We start from the raw sequence: 24,873 nt of genomic DNA, 5'->3' as shown, positions 1-24,873 counted from the left end.
TGCAGAACACAGTTGCTGACCCCCTCTTGTACAGAATATTTATGCAATTGGTCTAGTTACATTTCTGACAATCTCTACATGTAATTGTGCGAAAATTTGATGAAAATGCTTTTGAACGTCAAATATAAAGCAGGTGGTCGTTGCTTGCTGTCAGTGTACATTATTCACCAGTTACCAACCCAAAATTAAAATATTGTCCAGGTCTTACTGCATGGAAGAGACTACATAATTAACTGAGGAGTTGCAAAGAAAATGAAAACAGCGCAATAATCAGTGATAGGGATGGTCATTGATAAATCACCTGAACCTAGGCAGTGCACCCAAAGGAAGAATACTACACTTCCTACAGTGATATACGTGACCTTCAGGAATTATATCTTCCCAACACTAGATAGGAATCTAGTCAGTGGAGATCTTCCCAACGCCCCAGTTCCAGTTATTCAATTCTACTGAATGGTTTAATGCTTAGTGAGAGGCTGCATATTGTGTGTCAAGGACAGTACCTTCTACTCCTGGAAAAAAACTGCTTTTGACCACATTTGGCTTCAAATTTTGTTGCAGCAGGCAAAATTATTGGAGAGTAAAGGCTGCATTACTTCAGTTTCAACACAACATTCATAATTTTGCAGGTGACTAGACATAGAATCATGCAGTAAAAAGGGCCTTCACCACATCAAGTCTATGCTGTCAAAAATACACAATTGCCTACAGTTCTCTCATTTTCCAACATGAGACAGATATCCTTGAATATCGTGCCATTTCAAGTTTTCGTCCAAGTACCTTTTAAAACGGTTATCCATCTCATACTACTCTCAGATGTCAGATCAGCCATTTTCAGTGTAAAGCTCTGAAAAGGGGCTGGCCCAGATGAAGTCCTTGGCTTTGCACTCAGGTCCTGCACAGGAGTATTCACTGACATCTTTAACCTCTCCTTACAACAATCTGAAGTCCCCACATGCTTCAAGACCACCATCATCTCAATGCCAAAGAAAACTCATGAAGCTTGGCTCAACAACTGTCACCTCCATAATTATGAAGTATAGTCATGGGTCCAATCAACTCTTGTCTTCCAGCTTGCCTTGATCCCTTGCAATTTGCCTATTGTTACAATAGGTCCACAGTATACACCATCTCCCTGGCATTCCACTCATCCCTAGAACATCTAGACAAGAAGATAACCTATGTTAGGCTCTTACTAATTGACAACAGCTCCACCTTCAACATCATAATTCAAATTAAACTCAAACTTGATACCCAAATCTCTGCTCCACCCTCTGCAACTGGGGCCTCAACTTCCTGACCCACAAACTGCAAACCAGTAAGAATAGAGAACACCTCTTCCATGATAGTCATCAATATTGGCACCCCACAAGACCACATACCCAGCCTCTTACTGCACTCCCGATACACTCATGACTGTTGTGGCCACATTTCATCCAAAGGGTGGGTTCACTGACACCACCACCATCATAGGCCAGATCACAATAATGAGATAGAATACAGGAAAGAGAGAATGCGCTTGGTGTTAGGACAAAGCTCCCTCAATGTCAGCAAAATGAAAGAGCTGGTCACTGGCTTCAGGAAGCAGGGTGAAGGGCATGCCCCTGTCTACACCAACGGTGCTGAGGTGGAGATGGTCACGAGTGTTAAGTTTCAAGGAGTGATGATCACCAACAATACCTCCTGGTCCACCCACATTGATGGTACGATCAAGAAAGCACAACAATACCTCTCCTTTCACGAAGTTGAGGAAATTCAACATGTCCGTAAATACTTTTACGAATTCTTATAGATGAACCACAAAGCATTCTATGCATCATGGATTGGTATGGCAACTTCTCTGCACAGGACTGTAAGAAACTACACAGAGTTGTGAACACAGCCCAGTCCATCATGTAAACTAACCTTTGATCTATTGACTACATCTGTATTCCTCACTGCCTCAGGAAGACCACTCCCAGCAAGTTATAATCTCTTCCAACTTCTTCTATTGGGCAGAAAATACAAAAGCTTATACACCCATACAAACAGATTCAGGAACAGCTTCTTCCCCACTATTATTAGACTTCTAATTGGACTTATCAAATTTTAATATTGATATCATCAAAATGCATCACCTCACATTTATCAGCATACATTCCATGTACCACTGATATGCCCATTTCACCAATCCCTTATATGATCTTGTAACCCAACACCTTCCTCCTCAATGTCAACCACCCAGCTAATCTTTGTCATCTGCACACTTACCATTCCCATGTTTCAATTGGTGGTGTAGTGGACAGCAAAGAAGGTTACCTCAGAGTTCAGCAGGACTTTGATCAGATGGGCCAATGGGTTGAGTGGCAGATGTAGTTTAATTTAGATAAATGGGAGGAGCTGCATTTTGGAAAGGCAAATCAGAGCAGGACTTATACAATTAATGGTAAGGTCCTGAAGAGTGCTCCTGAACAAAGAGGCCTTGGAGTGCAGACAGAATAGTGAAGGAGGGGTTTGGTATGCTTGCCTTTATTGATCAGTGCATTAAGTATAGGAGTTGGGAGGTCATGCTGCAACTGTACAAGACATTGGTTAGGCCACTTTTGGAACACTGCATGCAATTCTGGTATCCCTGCTATTGCAAAGATGTTGTGAAGCTTGAAAGGGTTCAGAAAAGATTTACAAAGATGTTGCGAGGGGTGGAGGGTTTGAGCTATAGGGAGAGGCTGAGGCCATTTCCCTGGAGCGGAGGCGGCTGACAGGTGACTTTATAGAGATTTATAAAATTATGAGAGGCATTGATAGGGTGAATAAAAAAGGCTCCATAATGGCTACTAAATCATATTCATTCACAATGATTTGTTCTGCTAACTCATCGACCTTGTAATGAACTTTACGAGCATTCAGGTAAAAGTGCCCTTGTGCTAGTTTCCATACTCATGATTTTCCAACATCTCTAATAATATCTCGTGAGTTATCCTTCTTTGTTCACTTCTTTCATAGTCTGCCTTGTAGTTAAACCCTCCTGGGCACCTGCTAACCTGCTGCTTACCTTTTTATTTACCATCACACTTCCTGTCATTTTCCCCTGTCTCACTAGTCGAAAGTCCGAGTGACCACCCTATTTATCCTTTTCACTGGAAAACTGGTTCCAGAACAGTTCAGGTGGAGACCGTCCCATTGGTATAGATCCCTCCTGTTCCAAAACTGATGCCAATGTCCCATGAAATGGAACTCCTCTTTCCCACATGACTCCCTTAACCACGTGTTTACTTCTTATCCCTAAACCAATTTGCATGTGGCTCAGGTAGTAATCTGGAGATTATAACACTCGAGAGTCTGTTCCTGGATTTCGTTCATAGTGCTTGGTAATCACCAGACATGTCACCCTTCCTAGTCATGTCTATGTTGTGGTCCATGTCAGGACAAGTAACAACTGGATCCTCCCCCTCCTGCTCCAATATCCTTTCAAGCCAATCAGAGATGTTCTGCACCCTGGCACTGGGCAGGCAACACACCATGCAGGACTCCCAAAGCTTGCAAAGGATAATATCTATCCCCCCCTAATTATGGAATTTCCTAAAAGCCCACTTGTCATTTTGCTCCCCCCCCCCCCCCTTGAATGGCCTCCTACAAGACGGTTCTGTGGTCAACTGGCTCATTCCCGCACCCCCCCTCCATAGCCCTTTTCCTCATCTACACAGGGAGCAAGTACCTCATACCTGTTGGACAAGGTCAAGAGCTGAGGCTCCCCAGTTCCTAGACTCAGGATCCCCCATCTGCCACACCCTGCTGTTCCTAATTACTAGTAGAATTTGAATTACTTAGTCTACCAGGTGTGACTGCCATCTGAAACGAAGCGTCCAGGTAACTCTTCCCACTCCGGATGTGCTGAAGTGTTTGAAACTCAGATTCCAGATCAGCAATTCTGAGCCGGAGGTCCTCCAGCAACCACCGTGCTGCAGATGTGATCAATGCATATTACAATGGAATCAGCCAGCTCCCACATTAAACTACACCACATCACCTGCCCAGCCACCTCTACTTAGTTACTTTATTAATTTACATAAATTTATGAGCTAATTTCTATACTTCTCAGCTATGCTCTTTTTAAAACTTACTGCAGATTTCCTACCAGCTAATCAGGTCAGTTTCCCTGTGACGTCACTCCAGTATTTTTCTCAGAGACAGTGAGTCTTACGCTCACTCCGTGCTGCTGCTCCGCCTTTCAACCACTCCCCACAGACTGGGTTAGTAATTAGATGGAAGACTAGGTGCGGTCAGCATTAATGAACCGTCACAGAAAGTGGTGGAGGCTGTTACAATTTCAGCATTTAAAACATATCTGGGCAGGTGCATGAATAGGAAGGGTTTAGAGGGATATGGGCTAAATGCTGGCAAATGAGACTAGATTAATTTAGGATATCTGGTTGGCATGGACAAGTTGGACCCAAGGATCTATTTCCATGCTGTACATCTCTAGGAATCTATCTATCTATATCATTTACGAATATCACGAACAGTAAGGGACCCAGAAGTGATCTTTGTAGTTTGCCACTGGTCACCAGCCTCCAGTCATACAAACGGCCCCCAGCCACCAAGGCAATTTTGAATCCAACTTGTCAAGTTATCCTGGACCTTATGTGCTTTTACCTCAATCAATATTGAGGTTCCATCTGGAACCTTGTCAAAGGTTTTGCTGAAATCCATATAAACTATATCAACTACCCTAGCCTCATCTACACATTTGGTCACCTCCTCAAAACATTCAACCAGATTACTTTTTAAAATGCATGATCCCCCTCTGAAAGCCATGCTGACTAGCCCTAATCAAATTTACTTCGCCAAATGGAGATTAATTTTCTTCTTCAATATGTTCCCTACCATTAATTAGACAGTCACACCCTCGTCTATCTCTGCAACCCTTCTGTCCTGCAGTCCTCTGGCACTTCCCGTCACTAGAGATAATTAAAAGTTTGGGCCAGTGTGCTGATTAGAATATTTCCTCCATCTTCCACAACAGCTTGGGATACAACTTATCCAGACCTGGGGATTTATCCACTATTAAATCTTCTAAAACCTTCAATACTTCTTTGCTTCCTTTATCAAAATGCTCAGAAACTTTACAGTCCATCTTCTCTAATTCTGTACTTGCAACCTCCTCCTTCTGAGCAGACAGATAGGAGTTACTCATTTAACAGTCTACCAGTATCCTTTGACTTCACACACAAATTGCCCCTTGGTGTCTAATAGGCCCTGCTATTTCCCCATTTGTTCTCTTCCCCTTGATATGCTTGCAGAGTATCTTGGGAATCTCCCTAATCTTGCCTGCCAGTATTTCTTTTTCTATGCTCCCTCGATCTCCCAATTGTGTTCTTAAATAGCCTCCTGCATTATCTATGCTTCTCTATGCCCTCTATTGTTTTGTTCCCTTTATACATCTTCTTCTTTATCTGTATCTGTATACATCCAGTATTTCTATGAGCTTGTTGCTCCTACATTTTACCCGAAAGGGAAAATGTTGTTGCTGTACTCTCCCCAGGATCTTTGTGAATGGTTCCTACTGTTCTGCTGTAGCTTCACACTCAATAACAGTCTATTTGGGCCAGATCCTGTTTTTTTTTAAAAATAAGATCTGCCTTACCTCAATCCAAACCCTTTTTGCATTGGACTGGAGCAAGGCAGATTTTATTAAAATATAGCATAATCTGGCCATAGTAGATGGGAAACAGCTAGGTAAAATCTACAGCAAAACAGGGGGATGCATTCAAAATGGAGTTAGCAAGGTTACAGGCCCAACACGCTCCCTGTCAGATGAAATACAGAAACAATCCCAAAGAGTCCACATATTGAGGGATATTCAGGACTGGATAAAAAGGATAAGAGAAGCATGTAACAGGTACAAAAGAAGCAAATCAATGAAGGCCTGAGTGTAGAAAGGAGGGGCTTGGGGGCAACGGGCATCACCTGACTGCAACTAGGATAGCAAGCACACCAAGAGGAAAGAGGATAACTAAGCAAAGAATGTGTCCTATTAAAGACCAAAGGAGCAATCTATGCATGGAGCTGTAGGTCAGTGCTCCATTGTCAAACAAGCACTTCACATCTGCCTTCACTTTGGAGGTGGAAGGGGCACAGAATTCAGGAAGAGCAATTGCAAGTTTCTTGAGCAGTTTGACATAGGGAGTGTGAGGAGGTATTGAAGGTTTTAGCAGGCATACAAGTAGACAAACTCCCAGGTCCGGATAAACTGAATCCCAGGCTGCTTTGAATCATAGAATCATAGAGATATACAGCATGGAAACAAACCCTTCGGTCCAACCTGTCCACAACAACCAGATATCCCAACCCAATCTAGTCACACCTACCAGCACCCGGCCCCCATCCCTCCAAACCCTTTCTATTCATATACCCATCCAAATGCCTCTTAAATGTTGCAATTGTACCAGCCTCCACCACATCCTCTGGCAGCTCATTCCATACATGTACCCCCCTCTGCGTGAAAAAGTTGACCCTTAGGTCTCTTTTATATCTTTCCCCCTCATCCTAAACCTATGATCTCTAGTTCTGGACTCCCCGACCCCAGGGAAAAGACTTTCTCTATTTATCCAATCCATGCCCCTCAATTCTGTAAACCTCTATAAGGTCTCCCCTCAGCCTCCGACGCTCCAGGGAAAACAGCCCCAGCCTGTTCAATCTCTCCCTGTAGCTCAGATCCTCCAACACTGGTAACATCCTTATAAATCTTTTCTGAACCCTTTCAAGTTTCACAACATCTTTCCGATAGGAAGGAGACCAGAACTGCACGCAATATTCCAACAGTGGCCTAACCAATGTCCCGTACAGCTGCAACGTGACCTCCCAACTCTTGTACTCAATACTCTGACCAATAAAGGAAAGCATACCAAACGCCTTCTTCACTATCATATCTACCTGTGACTCCACTTTCAAGGAGCTATGAACCTGCACTCCAAGGTCTCTTTGTTCAGCAACACTCACCAAGACTTTACCATTAAGTGTATAAGTCCTGCTAAGATTTGCTTTCCCAAAATGCAGCACCTCGCATTTATTGGAATTAAACTCCATCTGCCACTTCTCAGCCCATTGGCCCATCTGGTCCAGATCCTATTGTAATCGGAGGTAACCCTCTTTGCTGTCCACTACACCTCCAATTTTGGTGTCATCTGCAAACCTCTTATGCTCGCATCCAAATCATTGATGTAAATGACAAGCAGAGGGCCCAGCACCGATCCTTGTGGCACTCCACTGGTCACAGGCCTCCAGTCTGAAAAACAACCCTCCGTCTTCTACCTTTGAGCCAGGTCTGTATCCAAATGGCTAGTTCTCCCTGTATTCAGTGAGATCTAACCTTGCTCACCAGTCTCCCATGGGGAACCTTGTCAAATGCCTTACTGAAGTCCATATAGATCACATCTACTGCTCTGCCCTCAATCTTCTTTGTTACTTCTTCAAAAAACTCAATCAAGTTTGAGAGACATGATTTCCCATGCACAAAGCCATGATGACTATCCCGAATCTGTCCTTGCCTTTCCAAATACATGTACATCCTGTTCCCTCCAACAACTTGCCCACCAGCGAGGTCAGGCTCACGGGTCTATAGTTCCCTGGCTTGTCTTTACAGCCCTTCTTAAACAGTGGCACCACATTTGCCAACCTCCAGTCTTCCGTCACCTCACCTGTGACTATCGATGAGACAAATATCTCAACAAGAGGCCCAGCAATCACTTCTCTAGCTTCCCACAGAGTTCTCGGGTACACCTGATCAGGTCCTGGGAATTTATCCACCTTTAACCATTTCAAGACATCCAGCACTTCTTCCTTTGTAATCTGGACATTTTGCAAGATGTCACCATCTATTTCCCTACAGTCTATATCTTCCATATTCTTTTCCACAGTGAATACGGATACAAAATATTCATTTAGTAGAGATGAGGGAGGACATTAAAAGGAGCTCTGAACCAAAATTTTACTAAAGTTGGCACAGGAGTGATGACAGAACTGAAGCCAACTGGTGCGGTTCGAGTTTTCATGGATAGTAGAGATAAACTAGTGAATTATAGACTAGGAAGTCTGACATCTGTAGTAGGGAAATTATTGGAGAAAATTTGGAATTAAAAAAAAGAGTTAATCTCCATTTCGAAAACAAGGTTTGATCACAGACAGTCAACAGGAGGTCAGCATATCAGAGGTGGTCAGGGATCATCCGAGGTGAGGGAACATCCGAGGTGCAGAAGAATCGACATTTCGGGCAAGAGCACTCCCTGATGAAGGAGACTTTCTCCTCAAGAAGTTCAACAACTTCCAAGACAAAAGCAGCCACTCGATTCTTTGCAGATGTGGTACCATTCACTCCATCTAACACCAGACACTTGGTGGCAGCAGTGTGTACCACTTACAAGGTGCACTGCAAAAATTCACTAAGGCTCTTTAGATAACACCTTCCAAATCCACAACCACTACCATCTTGAAGGTATAAAAGGTAGCAGATACATGGGACCAGCACATTTGCATGTTCCCTTCCAAGACACACTCTATCCCTAACCTGGAATAACTGACTCCAGTGATGTTGAAGAGCAACAAAGTCCTGGAACACTTTTCTTAGTAGCATTATGATCTATGACTACAAATGGACTGCAGTGGTTCAAGGCGACAGTTCACCATCACCTTCTCAAGGGCAATTAGGGATGGCCCATATATGCTGTCTTAGGCAACAATACCCACATCCCTTAAACTAAATTTTAAAAAATACAACCAACAGACATACATATTAGAAATAAGAAACAAGTTCAAAAAGAGATAAAATTCAAGATACTCTCTAATTTCTTTGCAAGAGTTGAACATTGAGATAGTTGCAATGAAGGTTAACAGTAGTAATATGCTGGGAGTTAAACCACCAATTTCAACATAATTAAGTTTGCAAGCTGGTTGAGATTCTGTGTTCAGTTTCCTTTTAAATGTGACAGAATTCCAGCATATCCTTTTGTTTGGCTGCCAGTTAGTTGACTTTTAGCACAAAGTGAGAACCGTCCTTTAACTGCAACACAGGCATAGTTTGGAGATCATTCTTCATCTGTGACCTTCACAGCATGCTGATACTCAACTCAGGCTAGTAGACATGGGTAATTCAGCTCAGTAGTATATATAAGATTTTCAGTTCCTCTAGCACACTCCATAAGACCACAAGACATTGGAGTGGAATTTAGGCCATTTGGCCCATTAAGTCCACTGCGCCATTTAAATCATGGCTGATGGGCATTTCAACTTATTTTACCCACATTCTCCCTGTCGTCCTTAATTCCTTGCAAGATCAAGAATTCATCAATCTCTGCCCTGAAGACATCTAATGTCCAGGCCTCCACTGTGCTCCGTGGCAATGAGTTCCACAGGCCCACCACTCCCTGGCTGAAGAAATGTCTTCTCATTTCATTCTGAATTGACCCCTCTAATTCTAAGGCTGTGCCCACAGGTCCTAGTCTCCCCACTTAATGGAAACAACTTCCCAGCGTTCACCCTTTCTAAGCCATGCATTATCTTGTAAGTTTCTATTAGATCTCCCCTCAACATTTTAAACTCTAATGAATACAATCCCAGGATCCTCAGTTATTCATCATATGTTAGGCCTACAATTCCAGGGATCATCAGTGTGAATCTCTGCTGGATATGCTCCAATGCCAGTATGTCCTTCCTGAGGTGTGGGGCCCAAAATTGGACACAGTATTCTAAATGGGGCCCTACTAGAGCTTTATAGCATCTCAGAAGCACATCACTGCTTTTATATTCCAACCGTCGAGATAAATGACAACATCACATTCACTTTCTTTATCATGGACTCAACCTGCAAATTAGAGAATCTCACACTAGCACTCCAGATCCCTTTGTACTCGGCTTTAGGAATTTTATCACCCTTTAGAAAATAGCCCATGCCCATATTCTTTTTTCCAAAATACAAGACCTCGCATTTCCTGGACCATTCTCCTAAACTGTCTAAATCTTTCTGCAGCCTCCCCATCTCCTCAGTACTCGTATTATCATCGGAAACTTCTCCAGAATGCCCCCAGTCCCTTCATCCAGATCATTAATATATAAGTGAGCAGCTGCGGCTCTAACACTGAATCCTGCGGGATACCTCTTGTCACTGGCTGCCATTCCAAAAAAAGAATCTTTTATCCCAACTCTCTGCCTTCTGGCAGACAGCCAATCCTCAATTCATGCCAGTAGCTCACCTCAAACAACCTGAGCCCTCACCTCACTCAGCAGTCTCCCATGAGGCACCTCATCAAAGGCCTTTGGCAGTCTAGATAACATCCACTTATCTAGATGAAACTGGTTTTTTAACACTTTTTTGTGAATGCTTCAAAATGGAGAAACACAAAGTATACCTGCAGTTCGTGGCATAATCGACAAGAACTGGTTTGCTGTCGAGCAAGGGACATCAACACCTTGTTATGTTTGCAGTCATGAGCGATCACAGTCCAGTCTGTTTGAATTGCCTCTCCCAACTTTAAAAAGGTGTTACTAATTGGAGATCTTTTATTATATTTAAGTGTGACATTCCACCATCCTGTCTTTCTCCAGGCAGCCACTTAATTTACATTGTAGTCATTTTTAGCCATAATTCAAGCTGCAAATATCCTTACAAAAGGACTTTTAGGTTCTGACCCATGGTCATGACACTGTCAGATTATTCATGTTCACCGATTAAGTAATAACTGCTAAGTACAGGTCATAAGCTACCATGTCAACGGACAATTATTGACAGCATTGAACATTGCCACTCTGACTACTCTCCAACACATAACTCCAGCAACTTCAAAGATCCTGGATAGTACCTTCCGAACCCATGATCATTTCCATTCAGAAGGACAAGGGCAGCAGATACATGGGAACACCAGCACTGCACGTTTCCCTTCAACCCATTCACCATCCTGACTTGGAAATATATCACAGTTTCTTCAGTGTCACTAGCTCAAAATCCTAGAATTCCCTCCCTAAAGGTATTGTGGGCCAACCTATAGAATGTCAACTGCAGTGGTTCAAGGAGTCAGCTCACCACCACATTCTCAATGACAACCAGTGACAGGCAATAAATATTGTAAGTGAAAGAAATGATTTAGCATAATTATAACACTGAAATTTAGCTTTGTCATTTCATCTTATTTTGTCACTTGAACAAATTTCAAAGAGGAAAAAGGTGCTCTTTTCCTATTACTACTCTTCTTAGCCCCTAGCAGTTAGTTCTTACTTTGATATGGGGAAGTGTGAGACGATTGGCGAGTAGTTAGTAAATTATTTTTAGTAATAAATAGCTTTTGTTATGTAATGGCAGGTAAACTCAGCTAGTGGAAGGTACTTCCTGCAATAGATGTGAAGTTACAGAGGCAGCATGTATCCTACTGAAACACACCTGCAGGAAGTGTCATTTACAGCTTTTTATTATTTCTACCTATGTCTACATTCATCAGTGATAGTTCAACTTAATTTTGTAAGCAAAAAGTTCAAAAACTAATGGACAAATTTCAATCAAACTTGGCACATGAATAATGGAAATACAAACCCTGGAACTTTATTAAAAGATTCATCTGTTAACATGGAGAGATAGGGAAATTGATGATTTTAAAAAAGAGATTGTTGTGGATTATCTCAGCTGCAATTGTAAAATTGCTCATATTTTGACAGCTGTGACCAAAGTTTAGTTCTGAAGAAGGGTCACCAGACCTGAAACTTTAACTCTGCTTTCTCTCCAAAGATGTGATCAGACCTACTGAGTGTTTCCAAAAAAATTCTGATTTTGTTTCTGATTGTTTTCAGATTAGGTTGTTGGAGGTGTATTAGCCTGAAGCCATCTCAGTGAGACAACTGCACTTAGAAGATATATTTTCAAACTTTGTAGCTGCAGACCATCAATAAGACAAAAAGTCTCAAAAGAGCTGTGTAATTGTAAGATCATTAATAGTGCACCCTCTTCGTTTGTTTATTAATCTGTATGATTTTCAAAAAAAAAAGTCTTTCTGGGCCTAGCTTCCAAATTTACTCAACAACTATAGCCAAACAAAACATAAGTAAAACATTAAATCTTTCCTATTGGCTTTCATCCTTTTGTATATTTTCCCAATAAAATTTTGAAAGTAAATTTTAACTTGAGGTATCTGGGGAAATAGATTCTTTTTGGTTTTTTGTTTAATCTTTAAACATTATAGAAGTGCTTCCCTGGATACAAGATTCTTTTGGTTTTAAACATTACATAAAAAATGGGACACCTAGCTGATCCAGAGGAGCTTAATATTCAAAGCCGCAAGCTTGCTTTTATATCTAAAAGAGGACAACAAAGTAGATAGATGAATGAAACAAATTTGACTAACTTATGTTGGATTCCTGGCAGCCTACCCAGCAGTATCTTATCTTTTTAATACCCTTTAACAAAACTGCAATGAAAGTTTGCAAATTTAACAGTTTGGTTTTTGAATTAAAATATTTAGATACCAAAATGTTACCCCAAAATTAAAAGGCAGACCTCAAGAAAATCATAATTTGCAAGTTCCTCTTATTGCATTGCTCCTCCTTCAGTGTTCTAGGATCAAAATACTGAAACTTCCTAACAGCATTATGGCTACCCAACAATCGAAGGAATGCTATGGTTCAAGTAAACAGCAGCTTTCATCACTACCAGCTTTTACTAGACAAAAATAGCCAATACATGCTGACCTAGCAATGTCCATATACCATGAATTTTTTAAAAATTCTCTTGAGAAAACATTATTTGACCCCTGTTCTGTATCGGCGATCTTTTGAAATAGCCTAGACAGCAGCTATAATAGATTTTTGGTAATTAGACTCACGAATAGACTGAATAAGAAATCATTTTAATTACTTAGATAAATAATCAGAATGTTTTAAATATTAAAAGCTGAAGGGAAGTAAAACTATAATGCAGAAATTCAATTTGATTTTAGCGATGGAGTTTGGTGGTGCTTGATCTCCAAAGGAATACCACGTGTGGCTAGGCCAAAGAAGTTTCCACATCAAGTGCAATTTCTAATTAACATCCATGCCAATCCTGCATTGGAGTCTTCAGTCATGTGAAGACCCACAGATGAAGATTAAATCAGTGAAAACTTGGTCATACTACACACACATGGAATCTACTACAGTACACCCTCCATCCTAAGTACTAAATCGCCGCCTTCCAAATAAAAATCAGACACTTCAAAACAGTATTGAGGCACAAAACTCTTATTAAAAAATACACACACACACACACACACACACACAGACATATAGACATTTATATAAAAATCAAGAAATTAAGGCGACAGACCTAGTGCTAAGAAGTAGGACCACTGCAGGCAATAGTGTATTTTTGGTGGGACAGACTCAATGGAGAGCAGTACCTGTGATCTATATATGGACTTCAGTAATGCGTTCGACAAGGTTCCCCATGGGAGACTGATTAGCAAGTTTACATCTCATGGAATACAGGGAAAACTAGCCATTTGAATACAGACCTGGCTCAAAGATAGAACACAGAAGATGGTTGTGAAGGGGGCCTGTTTTTCAGACTGGAGGCCTGTGACCAGTGGAGTGTCACAAGGATCAGTGCTGGGCCCTCAACTTTGTGTCATTTACATAAATGATTTGGATGCGAGCATAAGAGGTATAGTTAGTAAGTTTGGAGGTGACACCAAAATTGGACGTGTAGTGGACAGCAAAGAGGGTTACCTCAGATTACAACAGGATCTGGACCAAATGAAGCAATGGGCTGAGAAGTGGCAGATGGAGTTTAATTCCGATAAATGCGAGGTGCTGCATTTTGGGAAAGCAAATCTTAGCAGGACTTATACACTTAATGGTAAGGTCCTAGGGAGTGTTGCTGAACAAAGAGACCTTGGAGTGCAGATTCATAGCTCCTTGAAAGTGAAGTCACAGGTAGATAGGATAGTGAAGGTGGCGTTTGGTATGCTTCCCTTTATTGGTCAGAGTATTGAGTACAGGAGTTAGGAGGTCATGTTACAGCTGTACAGGACATTGGTTAGGCCACTGTTGGAATATTGCATGCAATTTGGGTCTCCTTCCTACTGGAAAGATGTTGTGAAACTTGGAAGGGTTCAGAAAAGATTTACAAGGATGTTGCCAGTGTTGGAGGATCTGAGCTACAGGGAGAGATTGAACAGGCTGGGGCTGTTTTCCCTGGAGCATTGGAGGCTGAGGGGTGACCTTATAGAGGTTTACAAAATTATGAGGGGCATGGATAGCATAAATAGACAAAGTCTTTTCCCTGGGGTCAGGGAGTCCAGAACTAGAGGTCATAAGTTTAGGGCGATAGGGGAAAGATATAAAAGAGACTTAAGGGGCAACTTTTTCACGTAGAGGGGGGTACATGTATGGAATGAGCTGTGGGAGGCTGGTACAATTGCAACATTTAAGAGACATTTGGATGGGTATATGAATAGGAAGGGTTTGGAGGGAAATGGGCCGGGTGCTGTCAGGTGGGACTAGATTGGGTTGAGATATCTGGTCGGCATGGAAGGTTGGACCGAAGGGTCTGTTTCCATGCTGTACATCTCTATGACTCTATGACTAAAGGGCTTCTTCTATATTGCATGAATCCACACTCAATGGCACAGCAAAGTCAAGATGTCATAAACAGAGCTGGATGAAGATCAAAAGCCTACCAGCACACCTACATATACAATAATGAAAATGCACAAAAGGGGCAGACAAGCACATACTCAATGAGGATGAAACAAGATACCAGTCTCTTGTAAATGCACAGAACGACAAGTTCCTTTGAGCTGAAAACTTATAATTAATGCCTTCAATTCAGATCAAATATATTAAAATAGCCAACATATTAAAAATTAATCTTGTTTATGTATTCAATGTAATCATTAAATACTATAACAGTCAACTTGGCAGCAACCAAAAGAGTTCTAAAGCAAAACCTAATAAGGATGCATTTTGTCTAGCTGGCCTAGCTAAAACAATTAAGTTTAAAGCTGCATACAGACATCTACTGAGGGCAACTACTAATTGAATTGTCTAATGAATTATACTCACTGTAGCATCTGCATTTTTTTTAACTAAAGAAATTCTTTAAATTTAAAAATGGTATCAGAAATGTTTATGAGTAATAGAGGTATTTTATGCTTAATACTTTAAATGTGCTCACAAAATTAAAGTTAGCTGAACTTCGAGCTATAAACAACTTTGCCACATGGTTAGCAAGGTTAGATCTCACAGAATCAGGGAGAACTAGCCATTTGGATACAGAACTGGCTCAAAGGTAGAAGACAGAGGGTGGTGGTGGAGGGCTGTTTTTCAGATTGGAGGCCTGTAACCAGGGAAGTGCCACAAGAATCAGTGCTGGGTCCATTACTTTTCATCACTTACATAAAAGATTTGGATGTGAGCTTAAGAGGTATAGTTAGTAAGTTTGCAGATGACACCAAAATCGGAGGTGCAGTGGACAGCGAAGATTACCTCAGATTACAACGGGATCTTGATCAAATGAGCCAATGGGCTGAGAAGTGGCAGATAGAACTTAATTTTGATAAATGCAAGGTGGTGCATTTTCAGAAAGCAAATCTTAGCAGGGCATGTACACTTAATGTTAAGGTCCTAATGAGTGTTGTTGAACAAAAAGATCTTGGAGTGGAGGTTCATAGTTCCTTGAAAGTGGAGTCACACGTAGATAGGATAGTGAAGGCAGCTTTTGGAGTGCTTTCCTTTATTGGTCATAGTATGGAGTACAGGAATCGGGAGACCATGTTGCAGCTGTACAGGACATTGGTTAGGCCACCTTTGGCATATTGCGTGCAATTCTAATCTCCTTCCTTTCGGAAGGATGTTGTGAAACGAATGGGTTCAGAAGAGATTTACAAGGATGTTGCCAGCGTTGGAGAGTTTGAGCTGTAGGGAGAGGTTGACTAGGCTGGGGCTGTTTTCCCTGGAGCATCAGAGGCTGAGGGGTGACCTCAGAGATTTATAAAATCATGAGGGGCATGGATAGTGTAAATAGTTAACGTCTTTTCCTTGGGGTGGGGTGGGGTGGGGTGGGGTGGGGGGGGGGGGGGGGGGGGAGAGAGTTCAGAACTAGAGGGCATAGGTTTAGGGTGAGAGGGGAAAGATATAAAAGAGACCTAAGGGACAACTTTTTAACGCATAGAGTAGTGTGTGTGTGTGTGTGTGTGTGTGTGTGTGTGTGTGTGTGTGTGTGTGTGTGTGTGTGTGTGTGTAGAATGGGCTGCCAGAGGAAGTGGTGGAGGCTAGTACAATTGCAACATTTAAAAGGCATCTGGCTGGGTATATGAATAGGAAGGCTTTGGAGTGATATAGGCCGGATGCTGGCAGGTAGGACTAGATTGGGTTGGGATATCTGGACTGCATGGAGGAGTTGAACAGAAGGGTCTGTTTCCATGCTGTACATCTCGATGACTATGACATTCCATTAGTTCCATCTGAACTCAAGTGCTAACATGGTTCATTCATTATGTAAGTTGGAGAGGTAACAAATCAATGCATTGGGAGGAAAATGACAAAAGAGAATTATGAAATTAACCTAAAAGAAAAGACATCTAAATAATTCAAATTAACCAAATTTTTCTACTTTTGTTGTGTCATAACTTAGGAACCTTCGCAAACAACCATCTGGCCCATTTCAAAAATAGAACTTGCAAATCTGCCTTCAGCAGGAAAGCTACAAATTAAGTGGTCAGCATGACAATGGAACTATGAAAGCTGAAATACTGTCTTGCACTTCAAGACAGGAAATACTGCAAGAGCCTATACTAAAACATTTATCTGCATCAAATAAAATTCAACTCCTCCTCAGCCTATATCTAATTATCATGATACAACTGTATCAATTCACAGATAAGGATGAAGCCATCATGAAGTTGTATGGTCCTCCAATTCAACCACACCTTGAATTCTCTATTAATTTCTGGTCACGGATCACACGGTAACATGCCTTAAAAGCAAAATAAAAGACTTAAAGCTCTGCTAGGAGGCTGTTTTATGAAAGCTTAAACAAACATGAACAGGCCAATGAGATAGGGCATTACAAATACTAAATGACATGGAAAGGTTAATTAACTTTGAGAAACATTGAAACATTCATAGCTGCAAGATAAAGTAAGCTAGAAAAAGGTCAGGTTGAAGATTGAAGCACTTCTTCAATTTTATATCTAGAATAGATATAAATGGATTAGCTTGGATAATGAAAGCTAAAACATTTTCTCCATCATCTCTCACCCTCCTCCAAGAAACACAATTAAAAGCTGCAGAGTCAGAGTCATAGAGACATACTGCATGGAAACAGATCCTTCGGTCTAACTCATCCATGTCAACCAGGAATCCTGACTAAATCTAGTCCCATTTACCAGCATTTGGCCCATATCCCTCCAAACCCTTCCTATTCATATATCCATCCAGAAGCCTTTTAAATGTTGTACTTTTACCAGCCTCCACCAAGTCCTCTAGCAGTTAATTCCATATACACACTATCTTCTGCGTGAAAAAAACTGCCCCTTAGATTCCTATTAAATTTTTCCCTTCTCACCTTAAACCTATCCCTTCTAGTTTTGGACTCCCCCACACCAGGGAAAAGACCTTGTCAATTTACCCCATTCATGACCCTCATGATTGGAATTGAATGAGGCGTTAGAAGTGGTGTAGCAATTTCTATGATCAGCAGTAAATGGATCAAATTACATCCCTTTTGGTGCTCATCACATAAATCGCATTTTATTTTATGGTGGTGTTAATCGATAGGGAGAAAGGAACTAGCTACCTTCAACAACCAAGCTACCTCATTTTAAGATTGCTTTGAATATAATCTCTCATCTGATTAACACCTTATGGTTAATCTTGTGAAATACATAGTGGCATATTTCCTACTGTACCCCAAGCCTCCCCACTTAATTAAATATTGATGATCGTGTCCAACGTCAGGAATGTGGACTCAGACCGGAACAACCAAAGAAAATGAAGCAAGCCTTATTCCAGGGAACTTCATAGATTACACACTGCCCTCACAACATACACTTTCCTTTCCAAGGGTACTTTATCGCTCACACGCTGCCCTCAAAACATACTGGAGATCAGCGCTACGCTGTATGCGACGTTATAAACAAACGCGTTTAAATCAATATTATTTTAAAACAGAATATGAGCAGATTAAATAAACCAGCAGCATTGGCGGCTGGTCGACTATATGGAAGGCAGGATGAAGTCCACAGAAGCGAACAGCAAAACTTGTCAAATATAGTTAACACTGGTCGCATTATGTTCAATTCATTCAATCCATAAGGCTTGCTACTTCTCCTCCACCCCCTAGATTACTACACTGCGATTGTGTTTATCGACATCAGGCAGCTGGTCATATTTCATATTACAGTATTGACACAGGGCGAATATTACAAGCCGGACAGGATGCAGTGGTTGGGGCCGTGTACGCGAAGGGAAAGGGAAGGGTTTTATTCTTTTTGGCAAAATTAAAACATTAATTAAAAGAGAGTGGGGGGGGGGGGGGTTCACGAGCGGAATGGCTGTCGGCAAGCAGAAATACAGCGCTGCCCGTAGAAAGAGGGAAAGAAAATGGATGGTAATAATATCGATTGATGAAGGAGGTCAATGTTCAAGGCAGTTATGGGGGGGGGGGGGGGCGAGGAAAGAGAAGAGAAATCAAAAATAAAACCCGTGTGAACCGCCGCCACAATAACAGACTGACGCCGATCTCAAACAGCCGTCAGTTTGCAGTCGCTGGATTCACAGTGAACAACAAGCCGCTTCCTCGGCCCTTTGCTGCAGGGGCTTACCTTTCCACGGGAGAAACACCGCCGCCAGTCTCTACGTGAGGTGACGCGCAGATTATTGATGTGTTTTCGCTTCAAATGAGTGGTAAGGATATTGTCTTTATTGCCTCCCCCACCCCCTTTAAGAGGTACCCTAGTCGATTTCTTTCCTTTTTTTCTCTCTCTATATTCTCTTTCACCCCTCCTCCTTTAACTCCGCCTCTCTAGTACAAATACATAGACGTGGGTGCGGCGGCAACAGCAGCGCCTCCAGAAAAGAGGGCGAGAACACGACGACTCCAGATCGCGAGGCGAAAACGACTGGCGCTCCCATCAGCGTATTCCATTGGACCTGGGATTGAGGGTAGGCGGGTCGACGGGGGCGGGGACTATTTCAACATGCTTAAACGCCATTGGTCAGATTCCCATCGTCTCCACCCACCCTCCCCTCTGCTTTTCTCTCTCTCTCTCTCTCTACCTCCCTCTCGCCTCCTCACGCAAGAATCCAGACACCAGTCCTCCCCCATGGCCGCGCGCGCCAAGGCCGATTCAGCTCGACTCGCGCACGTACGTGCGAAACTCCCCGCTCCGGCTAACGGCCACAGCGCGCGCGGTTAACCGACATTCAGCCGTCAATGGGATTGGGGCGCATTGTCTGTCTTTTGTTGGTCCTGATTATTTTTGTATGGTATCTTGTGCCTGTTTGCATAGAAGAGAAATGAGAATTACGAACAACAGCGTTGCTTTGCATGAGGAAAGGAACTTGCATGCCGTAGAATTGGATTGAAGCCGATGGATCTTTGGGGTGAAGGGTGCGGGCTCGACCGGCCGAAGATCTTCAGTGCTGTCAAAACTATGTGACTGAAAATTATTTATGATGTTGGTTGAGGGATAAAGATGGTCATGAAGAGCTTCCAACCCCGACCACCCCCACTTATTACAATCACGAGTTAAACGTGTTCACCTGAAAGACGTAATTTCTGACAATATAGCACTCCCTTACACTTCACTGGAACCTCAAACATTGAACAGTACAGCACAGAACAGGCCCTTCAGCCCAGGATGTTGTGCCAACCACTGATCCTCATGTATGCACCCTCAAAGTTCTGTGACCATATACATGTCCAGGAGTCTCTTAAATGTCCCCAATGATCCTGCCTCCACAACTGCTGCTGGCAACGCAATCCATGCTCTCACAACTCTCTGTGTAAAGAACCCACCTCTGACATCCCCTCTATACTTTCTTCCAACCAGCTTAAAACTGTGACCCCTAGTGTTAGTCATTTCTGCCCTGGGAAATAGTCTCTGACTATCGACTCTATCTATGCCTCTCGTTATCTTGTATACCTCAATTAGGTCCCCTCTTCTCCTTTTCTCCAATGAAAAAAGTCTGAGCTCAGTCAACCTCTCCTCATAAGATAAGCCCTCCAGTCCAGGCAGCATCCTGGTAAACCTCCTCTGAACCCTCTCCAAAGCATCCACTTCTTTCTTATAATAGGGCAACCAGAACTGGACGCAGTATTCCAAATAGACGCGATCTAACCAAAGATTTATAGAGCTGCAACAAGATCTCACGACTCTTAAACTCAATACCCCTGTTAATGAAAGCCAAAACACCATATGCTTTCTTAACAACCCTGTCCACTTGGGTGGCCATTTTAAGGGATCTATGTACCTGCACCCCAAGATCCCTCTGTTCCTCCACACTGCCAAGAATCCTATCCTTAACCCTGTACTCAGCTTTCAAATTTGACCTTCCAAAATGCATCACCTCGCATTTATCCAGGTTGAACTCCATCTGCCACCTCTCAGCCCATCTCTGCATCCTGTCAATGTCCCACTGCAGCCTACAACAAACCTAGGTTAAGATTCTCAGACATCGAAAATTGACGTTGATTCAGTTAAAATCACACTACACGAGGTTGCAGTCCAACAGGTTTAGTTGGAAGCATTAGCTTTCGGTGCGTTGCTCCTTCATCAGGTGGTTGATTCAGGAAATTACGGATTCAAAAATGCTACTCACTGAGTCACGGAGTGAGAGGAAAATTAAGTCTCCCCAACAATGGTGTTCTGAAGATGTTTACACTTCACCGAGCTTTGGTATTTGCGGGTCAGCTCACCCAAGTTGATGTATGTGCGTACAAGATTCAGGGAACCACAGGAGCCCCAGTTGATACTGATGTATTCAACTGCCCTGAAATTCCTCCTGCAGAGTCGACAGAACAGCAAAGGCGAGCAAGAACTAAATTGCGAATGTTTATACATCCATAACTATGAGCCAATACTCAAAATGTCACACACAAACTTCTAGGAGAAAGTGAGGACTGCAGATGCTGGAGATCAGAGCTTAAAAACGTGTTGCTGGAAAAGCGCAGCAGGTCAGGCAGCATCAAAGGAACAGGAGAATCGACATTTCTGGCATAAGCCCTTTTTTTTGAGGAGAGCTTCTTCATGGAAGGCATCCTTGCAAGAGGATTCGCAGTAGGTTAAAATCAACTAGGAGAAAGTGAGGACTGCAGATGCTGGAGATCAGAGCTTAAAAATGTGTTGCTGGAAAAGTGCAGCAGGTCAGGCAGCATCAAAGGAACAGGAGAATCGACGTTTCGGGCATGAAAAGAAGGGCTTATGCCCGAAACATCGATTCTTCCGTTCCTTTGATGCTGCCTGACCTGCTGCACTTTTCCAGCAACACATTTTTAAACACCCAAACTTCTACCAGGTAATTAGCACGCATTATTCAATTACAAAATGCTGTCAATGATTTTGCTTGGTCGTACTCTTTAACAGTACATGTACAGTGGCAATGAATTTCACAGCTGAAAATGCGTTGCTGGAAAAGCGCAGCAGGTCAGGCAGCATCCAAGGAGCAGGAGAATCGACGTTTCGGGCATGAGCCCTTCTTCAGGAAGCCCTTCTTCTCCTGCTCCTTGGATGCTGCCTGACCTGCTGCGCTTTTCCAGCGACACATTTTCAGCTCTGATCTCCAGCATCTGCAGTCCTCGCTTTTTCCAATGGATTTCATGATCCATATCTGATGACAGAGGAAGGATTATATTAGAGTAAGTTGAGGAAGTAATTAAAGCAAATTGATAATGTTGAAAAAATGTGACAAATGGAGAAGTAAAGCTTGGGCAATTGACAGTTTGGAGTTCAGACATAAGTGAATTGGAAAATCTTTTGGGGGGGGGTTTGAACACAAGGACAGGATACAATAAAAGCAATTGTTGAGATCAGGCAGCATGTGTGGAATGAAACAGTTAATGTTACAGGGTAAAAACAATGACTGCAGATGCTGGAAACCAGATTCTGGATTAATGGCATCTTTATTCCTGATGAAGGGCTTTTGCCCGAAACGTTTTTACTGCTCCTCGGATGCTGCCTGAACTGCTGTGCTCTTCCAGCACCACTAATCCAGTTAATGTTACAGGACAACTGGAAGCATCAGATCAGAAAGAAGTGACTGGTGGAGGGTTAGGTAATTTAAGTATTGAAGAATATAAGGAAATGGTTGGAGATGGCTTTATGATGGAGATGATGGGAGAATAAAGATAATATGTGATGGCAAGGCTTCATAAGTGACTAGCAATTGGAGTTAGAATGTTTCTTTGCAAACAAAAGTTAAATTAAAACAATGGAACAGTGAAATTGAAGTGCAGAAAGCAAGTGATAATTGAAGATTAAAATTACTGATAATGTAAATACAAAACTGAAGAAGCGAAGAAGTGAGGATGCCAGTGAAAACACTTGGTCAGGGTAGGGCCACAGTGAAGAACCTGAATTGAAAAAGAAAACTGAGGTCAGAAAATGCATTTTGGCAGACTTCATTCAGAAGTCTGATCTGGATTTGTTTTTTAAAATTCAGAATCCCTGTTGGTAACAACTTCCAATTCCCCAATTCAACTAGACTCCTTAAAAGGTGTCATAATATCTCCCTCAAGCTTATGTGCATCTGGATATTAAAATGGGCAATAATTGACTGGCCAGTGCAGCTCTTGTCATCGTTTAAGTCCTTAGTTACTGCAGAAAATTAGAGGAATTATGCTTACAATAAATTATAGGAAATTATCTACTGCTTTCCAGTAGAGTTCAGCCTTGACAGACTGTCTTTTTGTTTTCTTCATTAATTCTCAGTAGCACATGCTGCAGTGATCACGGTCTCTCCAGACCTCCACCAAACTGACAGGATTTCTGAACACCAGTCACCGAGATCAAAAATGTACCAAAAAAAATCACACTCAAAACTAAAGTTAAAGTTGAGACTAGAGGCAAAAGTTCAACTAGAGTGCTTCCAGTGAATGACAAGGAAGCACCACTATGAACTGGAAAAGGAAAGAACAATGTGAAGTTTAGTGATAAAGACAACGTTGCAATCAGGCTGATTTTTGTGGGTTTGAAAGAATCAATTGGTACAAACTAAAGGCAGACAAAGCAGGTTCAGGAAGGGGCAGGATGTTGTATATTTTATTTCTCAACTCATGCAGGAATGATACTTGCTTCTATGTCTGTAATAGGTTTTATGCAGAATTCTTTATTACATGCTTCCAGCTTTGTCTTTCAGCTCTTTGTGCAGCTTAGTTACTTTTCTACGTCCACATACAGGCTTAACCAATCAAGTACAATGACCATCAATAGTAAAAAGACTCAGTTAATCAAATGTGGAACAATTGAATTCTATACAAGGAGTTGCTATTTTTAAGCATTGATCTGTCATATCCACAATAAGTTTGAAGGTGATATTTGCTTTCTTCACAAAGGATCTGACATTCTAAAAAAATGTGAAAAGGCAATGTTGTTGTTGGTTGGCTAGTTGGGGTCAACATTCGGTGGGATGAGCAGAATGCCAGGGCAAAAACAGCAATGGTGCCAATAGGGAACACTACTGCTTGCCTGTATGTGGACAATAGGGGATTCATTCTTATTTTTGAAAAATAGCATATGACTTCTTATGTTCAACTGGCTAAATAGCAGGGCCTCAAATTAAAGAATCTTCTGAAAATGCCATTCAGATTAAATTACTTACAGATTAGATTACTTACAGTGTGGAAATAGGTCCTTCGGCCCAACAAGTCCACACTGACCAGCCGAAGCGCACTCTCCCAAATCCATTCCCCTACATTTATCCCTGCATCTAACACTACAGACAATTTAGCGTGGCCAAATCTCCTAACCTGCACATTTTTGGACTGTGGGAGGAAACCCACGCAGACACCGGGAGAATGTGCAAACTCCACACAGTCAGTCGCCTGAGGCGGGAATTGAACCCAGGTCTCTGGCGCTGTGAGGCAGCAGTGCTCTAACACTGCAGCACAACATGAACTGAGTGTGACCTTTGGTTGTGTAGTAGAGCTTAATTCCATGAACTGATCCAAGCTGAATCTTGACCATTTATTGTTTTACACTTGTGATTTGTGGATGTTTTAAGAATTTCTGTTAGAATATTTCAAGTATGACATGACTTGAAATATGATGCAGGAATTATATGAACACAGGAAATGCTGCAGTCATTTGTATAGTCATAATAAATATACTGATAGGCTTAAGTTTAATATTTATTACAGATGATGCTGAAACAGCCTTTCATTTTCTCCTGATTTGAAGATTTTGGTCTATAAAGCCTTTGGTTCCATAAATGGTTAGTTACTTTATTTAAGTGCATTTGTTGCAAGTCCTGGAGGATCCTAAAATCCATAGATAGACTACTGAGAAATGTGGGAGTAGGTAATTCTTCAAGTATAGATTACGCCAGTGAATGCCAGAATGCTGATCATAGAAAACATCACAGTGCAACATTTGTATCAATTAAGTCAAAAACGTATTCCTGTCGAAGGTTAAACAAAATGACAAAACAAAAAATGGACAGAATATTTCATTTTTGTTGCATTTAATTTACCTTGTAATCTTTTAGGATGAATATTTTGAATTTGTCTTTCTGATGATGTTAAAACATTTTAAAAATCATCCTCAATATCAATTAACAGGAGGCATTTGAAGGGATGAAAGAGTTGCCCTATTGGCCCTACATCTTGTGCAGGAATTTCTAACAAAATGAAAAGGAGAAACTATTCATGTTTTAATTATTTGA

At 41.8% G+C, this 24,873-nt stretch overlaps 1 protein-coding gene across 4 annotated transcripts in view; it reads right to left on the bottom strand.

Moving 5' to 3' along the window:
- Window positions 1-19,113, bottom strand: part of add1 (adducin 1 (alpha)) — a 170,951-nt gene extending 151,838 nt beyond the window's left edge. For 2 of the 4 annotated variants that reach the window (XM_060834598.1, XM_060834589.1), the window contains exon 1: window positions 18,816-19,111. The gene's annotated coding sequence lies outside the window, so the exon portion shown is untranslated. Of the gene's footprint in view, window positions 1-18,815 lie in introns of all 4 variants that reach the window. The other 2 variants (XM_060834616.1, XM_060834607.1) reach the window with 2 other exon arrangements.
- Window positions 19,114-24,873: the final 5,760 nt, after the last annotated feature.

This window comes from Hemiscyllium ocellatum, chromosome 2 (genome assembly GCF_020745735.1).
Source record: "Hemiscyllium ocellatum isolate sHemOce1 chromosome 2, sHemOce1.pat.X.cur, whole genome shotgun sequence".
Classification (NCBI taxonomy): domain Eukaryota; kingdom Metazoa; phylum Chordata; class Chondrichthyes; order Orectolobiformes; family Hemiscylliidae; genus Hemiscyllium; species Hemiscyllium ocellatum.
This window is presented reverse-complemented; position numbering and strand designations above follow the sequence as displayed.